The sequence below is a fragment of the Bombus affinis genome, chromosome 17 (assembly GCF_024516045.1).
Source record: "Bombus affinis isolate iyBomAffi1 chromosome 17, iyBomAffi1.2, whole genome shotgun sequence".
NCBI lineage: Eukaryota > Metazoa > Arthropoda > Insecta > Hymenoptera > Apidae > Bombus > Bombus affinis.
The window spans coordinates 3,003,904-3,026,292 of record NC_066360.1 but is presented as its reverse complement, the minus strand read 5'-3'; the positions used below and the strand labels follow the sequence as shown (position 1 = coordinate 3,026,292).

The window sequence follows — 22,389 nt, the reverse complement described above, 5'->3', positions numbered from 1 at the left end:
AAGACGGGGAGAAGGCCATGGAAAGGCGCGTCTACGGCGCAACGCGCCAACGCTGTTCTCCGCGCGAAGGACGATCGTAACGCCGCATACTGGGAAGATTCTGAAATTGCGCGACGATACGCAGCCCTGGAGAATATGAGCGCTGGAAATAGTGTCTCCGTTTCTTGAAACGACGATTCTCTGTCCAACGAGCGTTATATATTGTTATTTCACGTTAGAACGCGGGATTATTATTCGAACGCGACTGCAGGGCGTAGCCGGGTTCGTTAAATTCCAGCGGAAGGTGCAGGCAGCAGGCAGCTTGATCAGCGTACGCAATGAAACTCGCGAGAAGCTTTTATTCGACCAGTTAAACGATTTCGCGATTTACGGATATCGCCGTGTCGCCACGGGAATGCGGCCGGATTTTACGATTTCTGAAAAACAATCTTTTTTGTCCCTTCGGCGAATGAAGAAGCTAACGTACGTTGATCTACATAGAAGGTGTAAAATATTTTCGCAACCTGGCACTGCTGCCTGATCGCGATTATTATCGATCGTAAAGTCGAACGAGTTTCTTTATCTCAGTTGCTTCATCAAGTTTCTTCCTCTAACGCGCCCAGCAAATGGATAGGAAAAAACGTCATAAACTGCTGTATATGGAATAGCGCGAAATACTTCGATGACTCGCGAGATTCCTCGGTCGAATTTTCCTCGGTTTAATTATCGAAGCTTCCCCTTTCTTCGATCAGCCAACGAATTAATGCAACAAACTTTACCTACACAGCGCCGTAGAATTCTGTAAAGCATTTTCCAAGACGATACTTTCCTCGTAACGGTGGTTACAGTAATCGCAAGATCTATCAAATTTGCCTGCCTCGTATACAGAAGTTGCGCCAAATCGCTTCCGATGAAGTTTTCTCGAAGACACTCGGAAAATCGAATTGCCTTTGATTCCCCGTCAAACTTTTCGAACAGCGCGGACTCGCTGGCTCTCGCATCTCGCGGCATCCTGCGTTCTGGTTTCCTGTGCACGGCGTGGCGAGCAGCGAAGAGGAAGGACCGGTTCCAAAGGATGCTCTTGCCTCTCGTCCTTCGTGCCGTGGCTCCTTCTCCTCCTTACTTCTGCTTCCTCCACCACCTTCTCTCCAACGTTGCCCTCTATCCTCGCGATTCTCTCTTTTTCCTCCTCTTCATCGTCGTCGTTCGCATCGGCTTCGCCGTTCTCCCTGCACGCACCAACCTCAACTAACAGCTCCTGCCTGCCTCCCTCCGCCCTCCTCCTCTGGCCGATCCTCGTCTTGATAATTTATTTTTAATAAAAGAGCCAGCGCCATCTTCGGCCGCAGAAAGAGCGCCATGGGAAACTCACCGTGCCGGTTCGTTTGCCGAGCACTCCCCTGCTCGAAAGGGATCCTTTTCACGGACGATCGATTCCTCTAGCTATTCCACCAGCTGCCACGAGGTATAACCCCGCCACGAGTGTCTCCTCTTCGTCTCCTTCTTTATCTTCTTTGTCGTGCAAGGTCCCGACCTTGCAAGCCTCACCGAGAAGTCCTCCGGCTGGCATACCACGGTCATTACGAGCCGCGCTATCGGCCAACACAGACAAAACGATCCTCGAGGGCTCGAATCGATACGCACGCCGTACCTGCCCCCGTAAAAAGCCAAGCGGACGCTCGTTTTCCCTTGCCGATGCGCCCGTGGCACTCTCGGCCGCTTTGCACCCAGCGGCAGCCACTTTGAATCCGCGCAAATCAGCCGGATTGATGATGGAAAGCACGCTACTGGTAAACGAGCGGCTCGCCTAACCGCGTACGCGTGAGCCACGATAGAAAGACGATAGGAATCGCTCCGAGAATTTAACTCTTTAGGCGTCACGGCCGCCTGTACGCGTCGGTGAATGTCATCGGTATGCACTATAGACGCATACCATAGTCTCTGTGAATCGTGCAACACTCGGGATACGGTTAAGCGAGGATATTACAAGCGCCAGGACGAAGATTACGAGGGAAGAATAGGATCGCTAGAGTTTGTCGACTTTTACAGCTTGGTGTTGCGCGGTGCTGGACAGCGCGAGCTTTGAAACTTCAAATCTTAGTTTACTTTGTCGCTGGGATAATTTTCTCCCAAGAGACTGAACAAATTGTCCGTCAACGTGTTTCTATTTCTTTGAAGAATTGGTTGGTCTTTTTGAAACTGTTCGTAAAGTATTGCCTAGAGTAGTTGCTAGAGTTCTTAATTTAATGTATTTGTGTCATCCAATAAATTACCAATTAAAGGAAAAATATTCAAATTTAGTAACAGATATAGTGTAACAGCTAACAACCACCAAAATCAATTAGTTTCCGCAGACTAAAAAGACCTTACCCTTCAGATTTAAGCATCAGACTCAACTACAACCAAACATACTATAAACTGTTATAATCCAAGTTATAATTATCAATGAGAATCGATTGTAAAAATTCTACCAAATTAAAAAAGAAAATGTAATAAACAACGATATCCTCAGGGACGTAACACCAATGATGTGTTAACATACTTCAAGGCGAGCTACAGTCGGTGGAAAGATAAGCTTGGAAATAAAATTTTCAAAGGCAATCTACCAGATAAATAATCTTTAACAATATCGTTGATTGTTGGCAAAACGCGATATCTCTGTATCACAGTCATCTTCAATTTTCGTCCTGGCGATTACCAAAATTGCCAAGGCATAAAAAATGCAACGTCCAGTTACGAACCAGCAGACACAGGCTGGAAATTGTTAACTGCTGTAATTGATAAGATAGAAAACACGTTAACAAACGGTATTAATATTGATGGGCCGCGTATACATCGGTGGACGTGAACGCGTGTGAACCCAGCGTATGTGTTTTGGCGTGTAGGTGCACGCACGCTAACCTACGTGTCGAATAACAATGGGGTGGCAACGTTATCGATAAATTACCATTACCGTTAGTGCCACTGTTGGTTACGTTATCATGTAGCATCTCTATTCGCGAACGATGCGCCGTACTGATAGTCTATTTAGCTTCCTCGTATGATGAGAACAGAGGTACGCGCGTCAGCTATTTAGTCGGCTCCCCTCTCCTTTTATTTTTCCCTCCCACAGACTGTAACATAATTCTTTTTAGTCGATAGTCGAAGACACTTTTTTTTTGTGGAAAAATATTGATCATAAAATCGGGGAATAAGACACGATCGTTGGAATAAATTTTCCATGCTTGGAAAGATGTTGAACATCGATTAAAAATTAAGGAACACGCTCGTGTGCTTTGAGGAAATTGCTGTTTTCGTATCATTTCTGAGAAGCGAATAACATTGTTGCAAAGTATGGATTGATCACTTTGAAAGAAGTTAATTATTGCTACTTGAAACATAGATGGAAAGATTTTTATCCAATTAGCAAGTGGAAATAGGAAGGAAGATAAAGGAACAATTTCAATACTTGAAATATTAATTGAGAAATGTTGGTTCGAACGAGTCAGCTGATCGTATCGCATGCTGAGTTAATTTTTTGAATAATTTATTATTGCTTAGGAAGATTTTTGCTACTCGAAACATAGATGGAAAGATTTTTATCCAATTAGCAAGTAGAAATAGCAAGGAAGAAAAAAACAATTTCAATACTTGAAATATTAATTGAGAAATGTTGGTTCGAACGAGTCAGCTGATCGTATCGCATGTTGAGTTAATTTTTTCAATAATTTATTATTGCTTAGGGAGATTTTTGCTACTTGAAACATAGATGGAAAGATTTTTATCCAATTAGCAAGTGGAAATAGCAAGGAAGAAAAAAGAACAATTTCAATACTTGAAATATTAATTGAGAAATGTTGATCAGTTGTCTGCTGCTTTGCATAACGTTGATTAATTTTCTAAATTATCGATTCGTTTTATTAATAAACGATGTAGGTCGGAAAAGTGGATTAACTAATTACAGGAAATTGTCTGAGATATTTAATATACAGCTGATGAATGGAACGTGTAGGCAAACGTTCTAAGTAATGAATACACATCAGCTGTTTACATCTACGATATTTATTTTGCTACATATCTTCTATCGTACATAGACGTGACATCGTAAGGTAAATGAATAATGTACGAACATTATTGACCACGATGTTATCTAGGAATGTGACAACTGATAAAGGTAATTGATTAATACATTATTCAATTTACCATAAAATTTTATCGCAATTCGATACGTAACGAAATAGATGAATCTGGAATTAATGTCTTAATACTTGGATATAAAAACGTAATACTCAAAGAAATGAAATCGTCCTGATCAACGCCATTAATACAATAATTTAGCTGGCACCTACATATATCCGCCATATGAACCGTAAATTTAACAAAATTTCGTTTAATAGATTTTTGTCTTGTTAAATCTGCTTAATAAACAGCTGTAAAAATTCACAGTCTGTTAATGACAAGTCTCAGTCCTCATTTGCATTACAATCACATTACATTATACATACGTGGCGTCGTTATTCATTTCGACTTACGTTGGCATTTCGCTTCGTTGGCAGTTCTATCCGCCTTCTGTATTTCTTTTTTCTCTGTCTAGAATTTTGATAGCCTAACGAGATGTAAAAGTGGACAGTAACAGATAATAAAACGTGCTGGTCGATTCTTTTTCTAACGAGCGAAATGAAGCGATTTTCATCGTGGTCCGGCGAGTTGTACTCGAGCATAATAAATCAGCGTGTCGCGCGACCAGACTTTCGAGCACGAGGCATTGATGGAAATTTAATCTGATGAAAAAGACACTCGAGTAGGATTTTAATATCGCGAATCTGTCAGGAACAAAGCGGCACGCTCCTCTGCGTCACCGCGTGATTAATAATTTATTATCTGTCTATTGGTGGACAGCGAGTCGTTTAGCGTGCCATCGAACTAGCAGCAGGGAAATTTAGTAATTTTCACGCTTGTACCGATCGTTCTATTCTCTTTTATCGGACCCGCCCTTATTATATCATTGCATGATAAATCGCGATAATATTTTGTCGCCAAATCTTCTAAACGTTTCTTCTGGCAAGAAATATTTTTCTACCTCTCCGCGCATCATTTTGTTTGTCCTTCTCAGACTGAGAATTCTTCGTATTCGATTTTAATTTCCTGACTCGCCGGCGAAAGTTACACGTACAAAAACGTGTTTAAGATGGAGCGTGCAGCTTATTGAAAGCTGGAATTTGGAATTTAATGCACGTGTCCTCCATGCTGCTAAATGTCGCGGCGTTTCAAATTTCGAGCAACATGATTCGTAATTTGTATCGCAAGAAAAAGTGTACAAGCACATCCGGACGAAATATTTCACTTGCTGGGGAATTGAATGAAAAAGAATAGAAATAAAGAGCGAATCGTAAATAAAACTGGTGGGAAAAAGGAAGAAAGAGGAGGCAGAAAGAAAGAAAAAATTGCGGTACTGTTATGTGATACCGACGTTTCGGTGGTCGTTGAAAGTCGAATGCAATGGTCGGTGGGAAAAAAAAAAAAAAAAAAAAGAAAAAGTACTATGATTTACCGTCGATTTTCTATTCCCAACGAGCGAGACCTCTCCAATATTTAGATGTCAATTTTTCCTTGTTCAATGTTTTATAAAAGAGTTGGACGTGTAGGTGGGACGAAAGTGCGAAATTTTTTTACACCTATTTCTCATGTCAATATGTCTTATCTTAACACAGCCACGATATAACAATTTCAAATCGAATATTTGATGCTTGTTTCGTTGCCACGTGCACCGATAAATTTCAATTTTATATAATCGTTCGATTACATCGCCGGGAGAATTTTGTCTTTGAAGGATACACCGTACCATTCATTTTCGACGTGAAAAAAAAAGAAAAGAACGTATTTACCTGATAAGCGTGATATAATAAATACGATGCTACGCTGTGGCTACATTGATTTTGTGTTTCTCTTTGAAGGAAAGCGATTTTAATCCGCGTTGCAGTGTGCAATCGATAAGCGGTAAACTGTAATTTTTCCGATAAACTATTATTATACAAATTGTTGGCCACGCTTTGAAGTTATTTTTTGAAATTAACTTCTTATATATGGTAATACGTTAATTAAGATCTATCGCAAAGATGTGCATCATAGCGATGCACAGGCTGCTGATTTATAAGGAATAACACGTATTTTGTAAAATTGTTCTTTATTAAAAAGCTGATTCATAGGAAACCTGTGTTGAGAGTAGACGTTTGAATGAGAATTAATTTTTTAAAATATTCGACGATTATATATTAAAATATATACAATGTGTTATACAGCATATATTATATTAAACATTGAAAGTAGCTTTATCTCTATAGTCATTTAAATCTACGCTTCCTCGTAATTTCAAATAGAATAATTTTTCTATTCAGGATATTCCGCCGTGTTATTATCCACATTTGACGGCGCAAATTTCACGCTATCGAACAGCTTAAGTTAATAATTCCAGGTAAACGCGCACAGTTGACGAACGATTTATCGTAATTCGTCTAACCACCAATTATTTCGCAGCTAATTTTAAACCAATTACAAGCATTTCAGTGTATTTTCTAAACGATCTATTAGGAAAATCATTTACTCCTTTAATTATAAACAGCTTCTCCTATTAAACGATAATTATTAATTACGCAATTATCGATAGAAATCTAAAGAGAGAGAGAGAGAGGGAGAGAGAGAAGTTCCGAATTTCTAAAATGCTGTCGAGAATTAAAATTCAACTCTCTTGCGACTGATTTTACACCGATAGTTCCATAATTAGGAAACTTCAACATATTTATAAAAATAATCCTTTTCCTGCCACGTTATTATCCACCTTCGACAGCATTTGACAGAATTTCACGCTGTTGAATAACACACACGTTAGGATTTTTCATTTTCCTGAACCGCGCAAAGATACGACTTAGATTCTAATTTGAGTCCTCGGAAAAGGACCTTATGGTAAAAAAAAAATTCGTACGACTCATTTGCAACAATTTTTATAACGTTTCCTCGTTATATTCCAAAGCTCTGTACCCGAACGTCGCAAATAATTGTACAGTTGAAAGAAAAAAGCAGCTCGTCCGCTTTCAAATGTTCAGCAGAGAAATGTGTTTCGTCCGACGTCTTATTTTTCCCAAGGATAATAATCAACGTTTAAAACACAAGTCGTGTAGCGTGGACTTGTCGAGAAGGAAACATCCTGAGTGCTACAGAGCTGGTGGCTCTGCGATGAAAGTTGCTCTAACCTAGCAGCCAGCTAGAAGCCTGTTCTCTGGCTACTTTCTAAATTTAGGCGGTCTTGCTTTCACGCGCCGAATTTCTGCGCGAAATCACGTCCAACGTAACGTGCCCCTAAACGCGGTTATTATTCTTGACACGCGTTAGCCGATAACGTTGATCGAGTCGTCTGGAAAAACGCTTCAACAATTTCCCGCTTTACGTCTACCGCGAACGATGATTCACTGGCAACGCGAACAACTAACAGTTTGTTGTTCGCGTTTAATAGCACCGAGGGAGCTGTTAGACAGAAAAAAAAGAGAAAAGGAGCCACGAGAGAATTTTCTGGCGAAGAAATTTCATTTTCTAGCAGATTTCTTTCGTCGGAATATTATATCGTATCTGTTTGTTTCAGTCTGATGGCTTAGAAATTTTTCACTCTTGGCTCTCTACTGGTTTATAAACGTAAAGCTAAATTTGCGGATAATTACAGCAGTATAAAAATATAGGAATTTCTTGAGAATGTGTTAAGGTTAGAATTTATTTGTCGGATATGTTGTCCACCTGCGTGCTGTTTCATTTCACCTGGCTAATTTGCTCGATCGATTGCAATTGTTTAATTCGTCGCTCGCGATTGAAAGACTGGAAAGCGATGAAATTTCAAATGAAATCTGGTTTAATGCGGAATAGATAGAGAGACAGGACACGTATGATAAAATAATTTAATATATAGTAATATTGTAATATCCTGTAATATTTTAGAATATCGATTCTGGTTAATTAGCCTCGCACTGACAAAAGCGTTTCACGTTACTTGAATTTAAGCAATTTAAAATCAAGCTAGTGATGAATCGGGACGAATATAGAAACCTGAAATATATTCGAAATTAGAAATAGTCGCTGACCTCTATGAAACTATTATCAGTCAATGAGGAACGAAGGAATAGTTTTATCAAGGAATAAACCCATTTTTATATATAGCAATTGTACAATTATAATTATCGAACAGCAAATTATCGAAATTAGCAATCGAACAATTACACTTTTTAGGATTTAATTTGTCTTTTTAATAATGTTTATTAAAAAAAAGGATTTAGAAAAAAGGCTGCTTACATTCGAATTGGAGAAATATCTGTAGCTTGATGCAAGAATACCTACGTTTTTAATTTTGTTGGAATTAGCAACTTCGACCAGTTCTCAGACTCAGGTCGGTTCTCCTCTCACGACCAGTTCTCGCTTTTACAGCAAACTTTGACATAGATTTCTACAAAATTCTCTGTCAACCCTGAAACAATTAGGATTTGTAATAAGAACATTAGGAACAAAAGATTTCACACGTTACATTTATCTATACACAGTACGTTGATTTATTACACCGAATGAAATTCACGATTTTCGTCGTCGTAGCTATCGACGAATCAAAGCATCTCAAACTAGCGATAAATCGGAAAACTAAAACGAACCAAACCAAACAATGCATAGACACGTAAAAACTCTTTCTCTTCTGAGCGTTCCTCGATTCCTCCACTTTCGACCGTGACCGAAACGTTTCTTTGGAAGCCCCCTAAAGAAAAAGAAAAAGAAAAAAGAAAAAATAACGGTAACGGGACTCGTAGTAACGTCCACGCTGGTACGAGAACGTCGAACGATCGAACCACCGTTCGTCGCTCTGACACGAACCAACGAAAGAGGAAAAACACGTACGTTGGTCGAACAGTGAACGCTAATGCTCTCTATAAAATACTCTGGCGATACCGACTGAAATTAACTCGCCTGAGAAACCGTTGCAAGCGTACGGCACACCGCCGGATGTGTATAGATGGTGGAGTATGTGATTCACGGTATGACTCAAGCGTTAGCTGCAAGAGAAGGCGCGCCTGGATCGCGCGTTTTCTAACTGGCCAGTCGCGGCGCAACTTAATGCCCGTGGTAGAAAGATCCGACAGGACTGACCGAGATCGCCGTTCTGGAATCTCGATTTCTCGGTGCAGCTACCTGTTTCGACACCTGTTATCGATATCGCGCGCGATATCCGCTAATTACGACGAGATGTTGTTGCATTTGTTGAAGATAGTTATGGATATTACGGAAGTTGTGACTCGTTGGCGATTTTTCGTTGCTGCCGCCAACTGGTTCGGTAAACTGCGGTCGCTTCGGGATCAGTCGATTAGATAATTAGCTGATTGCGGCGGATGTTTATCAAGACATATGGAAATTCAGGTTTTATGTCGGTGGAATCGAAGAAACGGAAACCGAACGGAGATTTCTTCTCGATATTACGAAACAGCTGTGACTTGCTAACAATTTTTGCTCCTTTTTTTCCAACCAGCTTGGTAGATCGCCATTAGATAATTAGCAGGTCGCGGATGTTTATCAAGACGTATGTAAATTCACGTTTACGTTGGTAGAATTGAAGCTGAATCGAAATTTGTTGTTGCTATTACGGAAGCTGTGACTTGTTGGCAATTGTTTCCACGTAATAACGCGACCAGTTGGAATCGATGAAATTAGGCAATTGGTAGATTAAGGATGTTCATGAAGATGTACGTAAATTCACATTTACGTTGGTAGAATTGAAGCTGAATTGAAATTTGTTGTTGCTATTACGGAAGCTGTGACTTGTTGGCAATTGTTTCCACGTAATAACGCGATCAGTTGGAATCGATGAAATTGGACAATTGGTAGATTACTGATGTTCATAAAGATGTACGTAAATTCACGTTCGCGTTGGTAGAACTGAAGCTGAATTGAAATTTGTTCTCGCTATTACGGAAGATGTGACTTGTTGGCAATTGTTTCCACGTAATAACGCGATCAGTTGGAATCGATGAAATTGGACAATTGGTAGATTACTGATGTTCATGAAGATGTACATAAATTCACGTTTACGTTGGTAGAATTGAAGCTGAATCGAGATTTGTTGTTGCTATTACGGAAGCTGTGACTTGTTAGGAATTGTTTCCACGTTACTACGTGGAACGCCACCAGTTGGAATCGATGAAATTGGACAATTGGTAGATTACTGATGTTCATGAAGAAGTACATAAATTTATGTTCACGTTGGTAGAATTGAAGCTGAATTGAAATTTGTTGTTGCTATTACGGAAGCTGTGACTTGTTGGCAATTGTTTCCACGTAATAACGCGATCAGTTGGAGTCGATGAAATTAGACAATTGGTAGATCACGGATGTTTATCAAAATGTATGTAAATTCACGTTTACGTTGGTAGAATTGAAGCTGAATCGAGATTTGTTGTTGCTATTACGGAAGCTGTGACTTGTTAGGAATTGTTTCCACGTAATAACGCGACCAGTTGGAATCGATGAAATTAGGCAATTGGTAGATTAAGGATGTTCATGAAGATGTACATAAATTCACGTTCACGTTGGTAGAACTGAAGCTGAATTGAAATTTGTTTTATCACCTAAACACACGTAACAAGTACCATAGATATTTCACACATTTATATCTATTCTGTACGTTTCACACATTTGAGTTTGCCATAAATGCGTTATGAACATCGGCAAATGGTAATTAGTTCTATGGACACTTTGATCGATTTGTGTTTAGAACGTATGATGATCATTAAACTGTACAAATTAACGACAAACTAATGCTAGATAAGAACACCGTCTGTTTATCGGATCAACGCAAAGAAACCATAAAACTTGAAGCGTTTATTTAACAACTCATAGTAATATAAATTAATTTAAAAGCAATATTAATAACAGATAGACTCGTTCAATTCGATTTCATATTTTACGCGCTGTGTACTGGTTTGGTTTCTGCTTTCTTTTCCCAAAGAATATATTAAAATGTGATTATAAAATATATTAAAATAATAATATAACATAAATTAATATAAATAATAATATAATAAATATATTAAAATATATCAAACTTACACTTAAACACACGAACGTTCTCATCATCTGCTAATAAGCCATCAGAGCGATTGATATAGTTCGTCTCGTGTCTTTTCACTTTAAAAACTATACGCGTACGACTATTCCTGCCATTTTGAATTTGTTAACTCTGGAGCAAAGGCGCACCATATATGCGACATTTTGCTTTTTTCTTAATGTCTTTATTGGTGGCATAAATCGTGCGGCAATGCTCGAATAGTTTAAAATCTATGCTCCTCGCGGGCCTTCCATTTACGCTTTTTGTACAACAGCGTGCCTCTTACGGTAAATTTAATCCTGTTAATCGAATGCGTATGTCGGTCGACGAGCTTGATAACAAAATTGATATTTTCTATGATTCTAAAACGGACCTGATCGTTGCCAGCAGTTGTTACTTGTAATAAATGTTCTCAATTATCTTTATCCATTTTGTTTTCTCGTCTGATTTATCGTTTACGTTTCTCATCTTCTTTCTTCGTCCCGCATACTGCTGGATGGCGTTTCTCCTTGCTAAATGTGTGCTATATTTTAATTATATATCGATAGGAGAATGCAAGCTAACAGAAATCAAAGAAAAATCATTGAGAAGCGCAACAAGGTACGAAGGGAAAGCCATAGAATCAAAAAAGAAACTAGTAAAGGAGTGCATGAAGGAACGAGAGAGAAACTGGGGAAATGGCCAAGAAGGGGAAAGAGCAAGAAAAAGAAAGAAGGGACTAGAAGAGGTGAGAAACGGAGGGACACAGATGGAAGCAAGAAAGGATGACAGTAAACCAAGTTATAGAAGAAAGAAGAAAGAGAGAAGCAGAAGAGAGGATAAGGGAATCCAAATATAACATACATTACAGAAAAATGGCCAAAGAAGAGTTACCAAGATACTCAGAAGGGAGGATGAAGTGGAGGGACAGAAAAATATTAACAAGATTCGGATGTGGACGACACCAATGGATAACTAATCGTATGGATAACTAGCAACAAACAGTACCATTTCTGACGATTCCGAGGGCGCATCTTTTACCTGTGACAGTCAAATGAGAATTTCCTAACGTTCCTAACGCGTACGATCCTTCATCCCAGACAAACGCTTCTGAATCTGAAGAAAGAAGAATAACAGGAAAAGACGCAGAAAGAACAAGTATCACGTCTACGCTACGTATCTACTTTGTTCCATTTGATCGTATTTTATCAGTTACCTACGAGCTCTGTTAATTCCTGGGATGCGCGCGGAATGTCTGCGGATCATCCCCTCGCAGCCGCAAGGCCTAGGATCGGTGATTCACTGTGAGTCAGCGGTTCGTTTCGTCGTATTTAATGTGCTGGAAGCGGAGAATGACGCGGGGTAAAGCAGGAACGCCGCAGGTTGATCAGTCTGCATGCTCTCCGCGCCGTGAAGCGAAACTTCCGTGAACTTGTACGCTCGTCGTTGGACGTCTAAATAACCGAGAGCCTGTCCAGTTCGATACGCGTGGCGTTGAAGATACGAGCCAGCCAGCGAGTCAATGTTCTTTGTTCTTGGCAAAGATTTTCACGCAGACCCGACCCTATTACGTAACGTGGAACGTCGCAGACCGAAGCGACGCCATTCTACTTGGACTATTCTACTCTCGATAACGCACAAAAAAAAAAAAAAAAAAGAAAAAGAAAAGAAAAGGATTTATTACCGTAGCGTAGGACTAGAAGGAAATACTCGACGAAATTCGTGAACTCGTTGCGTTTGGTTCGTCCTCTTTCACGATCGGTCCAGATCGACGAGTATATTTTAATTAATCACAGGTTAACGAGTATGGAGATTGGTCGAGACAAAGATTAGATGCAATTTACAGGAAGCTTTGATTTTTTTATCCTGTTTTGAAATTAAGTTTGCTTTATTCTCGGGCTCGATGAGTGTTTTAATCGACTGAAGCGAAAATTGGTTGGAATTAACAAGATCCATCGGTTGTTTAATGAGATGCTGAAAGAAGTTTGAAAATGCATAGTCGCATGAAATACAGAAGAGTTTGGTCGTTATTAAGTTTCTATTATTCGAGGTTCATGAGCATTATAATTGGCCGAAATGAAGATCGCTTAGAATTAACAAGATTCATTGACTGCTTGAATATTACAGTTCGTGCAGATTGTTCGATAAATATGAATGGCATAAATTATAAGTACATACGTGAGTACTCTTGCACTCATAAGCATAGTATCTGCTGAGTTCGTACGAAACGTGTGATAGTTGACCCAGATTGTGCGACAGATTATTAATTTGTGGGAATGTTGTACAAATGTACAAATTTTAATTTCCCTTTTACAGATTTCTTCGTTTCAACTAATTTTTCCTAAGTCCACGAGAAGAATCTGTTGAAACAAATTAATACCAATACGTTGTACATATTATTACTGTTATTATACGTATGATAGACTCAGTCGATACGTCGTACAGTACTCGATACTGAATTACGTGCTCAATGCATAGTATTCACAGTAGCTCGTGTGTATTACCTACTTAAGTATCCTACGATCAAACAGCTGGCAATATCTCTTTGAACATTAAGTTTGGATACTACGTATCTATCATCAGTTTGATGGAAGGCTGATACGACCGAGCAATTAATTGTTGGCCGTTTAATTATTAATCATTTAGCTTTGGTCTTTAAGTATCTCGTACAGTGTATCGTTTACGGGCAAAAATAGGGTTACATGGACCCTCAGACGGCGACTTGTTCCTCTCGTCAAATAGTACAGTTTTATTAACAACAATCAAAGTAATAATCTCGCGGCCGAACGTTCACTTCCAGAATCCATTTTTGGAGATTTGCTCGATTATCTCAAATCTTCAAATCGCCTCACCAAATTCTCACAATCTAACGGCACAACCAACACCGTGCAGGCTACCAATGGACAATGGGAAAATCTTGGCTTAGCGAGGATCTTGCACCTGGTCGATGGAATCGTTGCCACGCGAACCCAGGCGAAACTGCCGCGGAACATCCATCGGTTTGTGTCGATCGTTGGCAAACTTCTCGTCTCCGGAAGAATCGTCGTCTGTTCAGTTGGCTACGGGGAAGAAGGTCGCCGTGCTTTCGGTCGTCGCGATTAGGGTGAAAAAGCGGCCAGGCCATACGTACTGACGTATATATAGGAAAGGGTGGACGAGGAGCGCGAAGGAAAAGCAGCGAAAGATAGAGAGAGCGAGGAAACGTGAGAGCGCGAGTGGGTGAGCGAGAGGAGAGGAGAGGAAAAGGAAAAAGAAAAAGAAAAAGAGAAGGAGAGACACTGTGAGCTGGAAGAAGAGCGGAGAGGAGAGCGAGGAGAAAGAGGAGGTGGAGCTTGATACGAGGACGTTGGAGAACGGCCGTTAGATATACACAGTTTGTGGCGTCGCCGTCGGACGTCCTCGGGCGACGGCGCCACCGTCGCCCTCGTGCAGGCGTCCCTCGGCTAAAGTAGGTTAGGTCGATGAGGCCACGACGATGCCGCCGCCGCCGCCGCCGCGGTTTCTGCGCAGCGGTCTCGATTCTTCAGCTGCTGCCTGCAACCGTCTTCCTTCCTCCACCGGCGGACGATGATTCCGCGAATAGTCACTTGTAGTTACGGTCGCTCATCGATTTTCATAGTTCTTCGCCATCACGGCATCGCGGATGGAACGTTTACTTGGGCGATCGAGCGATGACGGTACAAACTGAATCGTATCGATCATTTGGCATCGATGCGTATTGATAGGTGGTGGAATATCGATGCACACGGTAGCGGGAATAAAATTATGCGTCGATATTATCGGTATCGGCAGTCGTCATTCAATTGGAAGCAATGAAACGCGACAATGAAGTTACATAGTTTGTTTGAACTTAATTTTTTTAAATACACGTACATCGAACGTAGCTGTGAAATATTGAACTTGATTATGAAATAGACTAGAAGCAATAGAATAGTACCGTGAACAGAGAAGGACTCTGAATAAGACTCAGAGAAGGATTCTAAAAGAAATTTACGAAAAAGAAACTTACGAAGAAAGCCAGATTTCTCGATAAATATCGTATAATGTAATATCAATATTTCGCACGTATATATAGCAGATTCTCGTCTATTGTCGCTAACAAGGTTTCTACTTGACGCGAAATTGAACTGCGATAGGAAAGAAATTAGCAATTAAGGATGACCAGCGAGCCACTGCTGTGAGATTGTAATATTCACGCAGAAATGGCGAATCGTATTACGAAAAGTCACGAGGTAGTCGCCGATAGACACAGAGAAGTCGATATCTCATCTACTTGCCTCTGATAATTTCGTATTCGTAGGACCGCGTCGAGCCGGAACGCTTTTCAGCGATTTTAGCGCGTTTTAATATTTGACCAGAAACGACGGGAATTCGTGAAACGGAAACGGATAGTTTTCGAGTAGTTTCCCAGGCGAATCGTCGAAGTCAATAATAGTTAGTTCGAGTTACAAGCTCATCGGTTTTTCTATTTCGCTCTCCGCTTCGTTTTCCACGTTTCAAAGGTTGTGGAGGATCGTAACGAGATCGCGATATCAACATCTTTTTAGTGCCACTTCCGCCAACTCTTTCGCGTGTACACAGATTTTCATGTAATAAATCGTAACGAGCAGCTAACAAGCAATCAATTATCATTACAAATTACTAATTCTATTTTTACTCGTCATTTTAGTGATCGTTCTATCACGTTTGCTTCATGCGAGAGTTATTTTCGTCTGTTGGAAAATATCTGGATAACGGTTGTTGTTATTACGATATTTTTCAAGTTAATATATTTGTTTGTTAAGTTGTTAAGATATTTACCACCCAGTAGATAATAATCCCGTACAACGTAATACATTCAAGAAGTATTTTTAAAGATCCACGAGACGTAGAAACCAGTTCAGCTATCCTAGAATACTAATGGTCGCGTGTATAGTCACTCATAAAGCCGCGCAATTGATTTTCCTATTCCTGCCATCTAGTCCCTGTCCGCTCGAAAAGCGACGATAACTCGAACTTTCTCTTACCGAGTTTTCAGGTCTAATTTTCATCGTAACGCGATCTTCGATACATCCACATACAATTTCGATCGAATTTCATCGTTGATTTTGAACGTTACGAGGGAATCACGACGCTTGGCGTTCAAATTTCCCGCCAAGGTTATCACCAGCGGCGCAGCAACTCGCCGCTTGAGCGGCCAATTTTTTCCACCGCTTCTCGATCCATCAGATGTTTTCCAAGCGATGATTCTTGGTTGGTAATAAAATATCAGCGTGAAAGCGCGAAGAAACGGGCTATCGTTGGAAGGCAAAAGCGAGGTTATCATGTAGGCCACGTGACGTCATATCACGGTCTGTTAACAAAATGGCCGCCACCACGACTGGACATGGGGTCATCATTTGGCAGAAAAATTCTCAACGCTCGCGCTTATTACGGCGCGCGGCTTATGGTCGATTTGGCAAACCGCGACTCTTTGTTTATTTATTCACGAGTTTATTTTAAGGCGACGCCATTAACGATAAAGCCATTAGCGGCCATCTAGAAAGTACATAATTAGTGATTTCACATGTTTGCGAGGTTACGAGATAATCGGTTACACGCAATCGACCGGGTTTGTCTGTTGGAAAGAAGTCCAAGAACTGTGCGAGCCTTCTAACACAAACGACGAACTGGTTTTTTATTTTTTATTTTTTTTTTTATGCTACGTACGTAATATACGTATGCAGAGTATTCAGGTTCGTCGCTGCTAACGTTTTTCTCGTAAGCGATAAGAATGAAAAAAAGAAACGAAGCAGGAAAACGATGAAACTCGAATAAATAGTACGCGTTGAATATAGATGGTGTAAGGTAAAATTAAAATACGATACTGTACAATTAATCTGCACTTAGATCGAGCCGATATAACGTAATTGCTGATACAAATCAACATCTTTGGGAAAATTAAAATAGATGTATTTTATTAATACGTTTTATGTCCATTTGCGAGAGCAAGTTAAATTTTGTATCGAGAAACGTTACTATTACAATTAGCAAGATGATCTACAGAAATTGGAGCGATCGCACTTATTTGGCTCGTGACGTTATTAGCACGATCGATCCAGTTTCATAGAGTTTGAAGTACGATTTATAGCCATATTATTTTCTTCATTTTCCATATACTTTGCAATTCGTCCTGGGGCACATTTTGCAAAATTTACTGCTTCGTCAAATAGTAATTTTGTTCGTATCTATAGGGTACAAAACCTGGCACAAACCTACACGGTATATATTTTTAATTCGCAGTTTACTATCGAAATGATATAATAGGATTTAGTAAGATTTCAGAAATATTGTTCAGTGTCGCGTGTACGACGATAAAACTATTGATAGTTCCGTATGAGTAAGAACAAGTGATAAAAAGGATGATAAGTTGCTATTCCGAGCAGAGATCCACGCTGATTGTGCATATTGATGGCTATTTACTCCGCAGTTTCGTTTCCCTTACGACGCGTTTTATAGTACGAGGAAGTTTCTGCGATTCTAAGCACGTGATAATAAATTAAACACTGCAGTGAATAATCTGCGCTGCACAAGCTGGTCTCTACAGTTTCATCAACTAAGACATGTGCTCCTTCTATTATCATATTGCTGGAAATCTTCTAAAACGAATTCCCATTTAATTCCCTCTTACGATAATATTTAGAGCAATAAAGAAAAACAGCGTGTGACGAACAATTTGCATTGTAAAAATTGTTATATTCGTAAGAATCTTCGCATATTATCATTTGCCATGGAAGAAAGTTGTTTCCTAAATTTCTTCTTACGACAATATTTAAAACAATGGAAGCTACATGCTATACTGAATAATCTGTTGTATTGTACAGTTTTGTCAGCTGTTAGAACGTGTTATTGTATTATTCTGTTGTGATGTTGTTGAAAATCTTCACGTATTATCATTTGCCATGGAAGAAAGTTGTTTCCTGAATTTCTTCTTACGACAATATTTAAAACAATGGAAGCTACATGCTATACTGAATAATCTGTTGTATTGTACAGTTTTGTCAGCTGTTAGAACGTGTATTGTATTATTCTGTTGTGATGTTGTTGAAAATCTTCACGTATTATCATTTGCCATGGAAGAAAGTTGTTTCCTGAATTTCTTCTTACGACAATATTTAAAACAATGGAAGCTACAAGCTGTACTGAATAATCTGTGTTATACAGTTTTGTCAGCTGTTAGAACGTGTTATTGTATCATTCTGTTGTGATGTTGTTGAAAGTCTTCACGTATTATCATTTGCCATGGAAGAAAGTTGTTGTTTCCTGAATTTTTTCTTACGACAATATGTGCTCCTTCTATTATCATATTACTGAGAATCTTCCAAAAAGAATTTCCATTTAATTCTTTCTTACGATAATATTTAGAGCAATAAAGAAAAACAGCGTGTGACGAACAATCTGCATTGTAAAAGTTGTTTTATTCTCGAGAATCTTCGCATATTATCATTTTCCATGGAAGAAAGTTGTTTCCTGAATTTCTTCTTACGACAATATTTAAAACAATGGAAGCTACAAGCTGTACTGAATAATCTGTTGTGTTGTACAGTTTTGTCAGCTGTTAGAACGTGTTATTGTATCATTCTGTTGTGAAAATCTTCACGTATTATCTTCCTCCATGGGAAGAATTTCATTTTCCAGTTTTTCTTACGACAATGTTCAAAACAATGAGTTTTAACACATGGGGAACACGTTAGCTCGTAAATTAGTATCGCAGCTGAGGTATAAGTGGCGTTTGACATTTACCAGAGTATTTATTGCATCCTTTCCAAATCGCTGATGCTGCTTATTTTAATGATCGTATTTATATCACGAGCTGTGCAGCAATAAAACGCGCATGGGGCAATAAATATTAGTTTCAAGTAATTAAGTATCAATGTTACTCTTTGTGTAAACGTATTGCTCGACGTGCACGTATAGTTAGGGAATCGTGTTCTTGAGTTATTCAATATTATGAGTCACACATACGAGGCAAAAAAAAAAATGATTACGACTCACACATTTCCACTGCTTCAATAAAATCCTATTTAATGCGCTACTTGTGCACTGATTAATTAGATTCACGCGCGTAATTGGTTTATTTTGTTTGGTCTCGGCGACGCTGAAATTTATTGGCACGAATTTTCTATTGCAACAAAATGCAACGTAAAAATCGTGCAACAATAAAGAAATTAAACGATACGAATACACAGATACATAGATCGAAATAAAAAGTTGACAAATATACATCTAATAAAACTATCTTTAATTCAGAGCGTATTTGCTTTTGTTATTTTTCGATGTCGCGCGAAAAGTGTATACGGCGTCGTAACTTTTCCAAATAAATTTTACTATTCGCTAACGGCTGTCCAAACAACGCAAAGGTAATGCGCCACTTAAAAAAAAAAAAAAAAAATTGCCCAATGGGATCTTTGTTCCTGCGAGAGTTTACATTTGTTTCACTCGAACTCAATCTTTCCATGTTCCATTTCAATTAAAAAGAAGCCCATCTTTTTCTCACTTTGCAACGGTTTTGCAACGCTTGGCGCAGCTCACTCCATGTAATTTACCGTAACTGCTCATTTTAGACCAGGTGCTAAACAGTTACATACGCAGAAATCCCATAAATAACTATCATGTTCGTTCCATTACTGGAAGTATCGTGCCATCATAAAATACCAGTTACTAAATAAAAACAATGATCGGTATCTTGGAATTGTTTCAGATCGTTGAAAAGCTTAGAAGAGGTAGAATATTCAGATAGTGGACAAATCAGGCATCATTTGAATGACCCAGTTTGCTTACAAAGTAGAGATGCTAAATATCGTAATATTTTTTATCGATATATTTATTATATTCCTATTCTTATTTTTGCATATATTCCTATCCCTTTTACCAATATCCTAATGATTTTACCGATATATTTATTATATTGCTATTCCTGTTCCTATTCTTATTTCCTTTATCAATATCCTAGCGATTTTATCGACATATCTATAAATTAATATCGATGAGTTAGGAATTTTATTTATAATTCTCAATGAGAATTCATTGCAATAGTCTGAGAAATAAAAAAAAAGGTTAGAAATAATCTATGGGTAATTCTTTAATTAAATTATATTACCAATAATAATAACTTATTAACATCAACTCGTAAATGTATCGATAAAACCAATCGGATGTTGATAGGGATAAGAATTTAACAGAAACATATCGATAAAAGACCATTAAGAAATTAATAAAAGGAACAGCGATGAACGAGGTACAACATGCAACGAGTAACAAAATCACAATCGATTCTATTCACGTAATCTTCTCCAAACCTATCGAAATACGTTAGAATATCAATTAAGCTTAGTTATAGTTTAATCGGTTAAACTTTAAAAGTTGAATAGGAAATTATAAAAATGTCGAGAGAGGTTCGAGTAATTTCAAAGCTCCTCGTGGCCTAACAACAATCTTCCTTTTTCCTTCCCCTTGTTATATCGTTTATTTTGTTTGTTTATCATTTTTCGTCCTGATCGAAGTCTCTTACGCTTGTTTTACGTACGAAAAGATAATCTGTCGCTTGCGATAAAACTAGCCAACGTATTATACGCACTCGTATCGGGATATTTAACAGGCGCGGTGAAACGCTTTGGCAAAAATCGTCCAGAGCCAAGGAAAATGGAAAAGCGGAAACGACCGCCTGGTTACGGCCCAAGAAGCTTCTAATTCCATCGTCTAATTTTTCGGCTTTCTGCGGCGCGCAATTTTTCGTCGTTGCACATCGGTCGCGTGTCGGGGTCTCGTTCGGCTCGATCCTCTCGACAAATTTGCGTTACATGGAACCCAATAAAATATCGAGTTATTCAGTTTATCGCAGGCAAATGAATTCACCGTGTGTGTATATGGAACTCGGAAAAGGGGTCGGTCGTGGGCCGCGCTGCTATCGAAAACAAATTCCCGAAATGTTTGCGTGAAAGGTGTTTACGTCAAAAATAAATTTCCGTAATATTTGCACCGCGTCTGTATATGTTTGCCTGTGTGATTTTTCACGACCGTTCGTTAACGGCTATCCTGCGTCCGCCAGCGCAATAATCGCGCACGATAATTAATAATCACATGGACTACGATTCCTCCCGTGTTAAACAACATGTTTCTAACGACAGATCTTCCTTTCGCGACGTACGCAAGTATAGCGAAGTATAGAGATTATTTGATCGACCGTTGAAACGATACGCCAAATGTCTCTCATCGGACGAGTGTATGGAAAATAAAAGGGAAAGCTTAGGAAAACCTTCGTGAATATATTAACTGTGTTGTATGAGTAACACTTGATCATTGGAATTATATCGGCGGCATTATCGTGCGATAGGTTGCACAACGCAGACGATAAAAAGAATGGAAAAATGGTCCGAAAGAAGCGCGAGCCTGTACAGACTTTCGAACGAAAGATGTGGGTCGACTTGTCTTTATTTTCGAGACACGAAAGCGAAAGTAGCTTCTTTTTATTTCTGTCGTCTAGTTACTTTGTTTCGGTAGTTTGCGTTTACAGTTTGTGCCATTGGACGTTCGGTAAATGGTAAACACTTCGAAACGAATATTCCTCGCGTTATAAATAGCAAATAAAGAATTTATTTCCTATCCTATGTTTGTACAACTTTTCTTTCTCTTATCTTTGTTCGTAAAATGTATCACGTAATTTGGTTTCAGGGAAAAATCCTGCCACACCATCCACAGCGGACGTAGTCGCCAGTCACGTTCAAGTTTGTTTGCAACGGAATAAACAGCCGCTGATTGGTCGAAGAAGCAACAGAGAGCCGGTCTGCACGCGTAAGTTTCATTGAAAGCGTTTCATTAACGCCAACCACGGCCAGATATTATTTATTCTACGCGGCTCTTATCTTTCGATGAAGAAGCAATGACGGAGGGCTGTCATCGAGCAGAAACTCTGAGGGACGTTGATCGCGATAGCATTGGACGCTTGAAAATGTCAGGACCAAGATAATTAGAGGATCATCTCTGGATTAGACACTTTATCTGTTTCTCTGAAGCTCGGTATCTGTTAAAAACTCGTTTATTTATTTATTTATTTACCAATGGATTATCTTCCCCAAATAGAAGCAACTTATTTTGCTGATTGTTGGGAATATAGCGGAATGAATAGCGTGCATCTCTTGGAATGTTCAAATTTTCCTCTGGTTCGGCCAAGACATTTTGCAGTCTTTTTACAGATTTTTACAGATCGCCGTAACCGAAAGTATTCTCTACTTTACAATTTGTCCAGCTGGACATTTGGCAAGTTTGTCCAACTTAATTGATAAATAATAATGGCTATCTCCAGTGGAATATCA

General features: G+C 39.1%; 1 protein-coding gene and 1 long non-coding RNA gene across 12 annotated transcripts in view; one reads left to right on the top strand and one right to left on the bottom strand.

Moving 5' to 3' along the window:
• LOC126926236 (uncharacterized) overlaps nt 1-22,389 on the top strand; it is a 420,584-nt gene that overhangs the window by 160,493 nt on the left and 237,702 nt on the right. For 5 of the 11 annotated variants that reach the window (XM_050742484.1, XM_050742483.1, XM_050742493.1 and 2 more), the window contains one exon: nt 21,749-21,868. The exons of 3 other annotated variants lie outside the window; for them this stretch is intronic. The gene's annotated coding sequence lies outside the window, so the exon portion shown is untranslated. Of the gene's footprint in view, nt 1-8,931; nt 9,720-10,251; nt 10,619-21,748; nt 21,869-22,389 lie in introns of those variants that run through there. 3 more of the 11 variants (XM_050742488.1, XM_050742486.1, XM_050742487.1) reach the window with 3 other exon arrangements.
• On the bottom strand, nt 11,302-12,416 carry LOC126926250 (uncharacterized). Its single transcript, XR_007714440.1, has 3 exons — nt 12,276-12,416; nt 12,101-12,175; nt 11,302-11,592 (listed from the first exon to the last, which is right to left on the bottom strand). It is a non-coding gene; the product is annotated as an uncharacterized LOC126926250 (long non-coding RNA).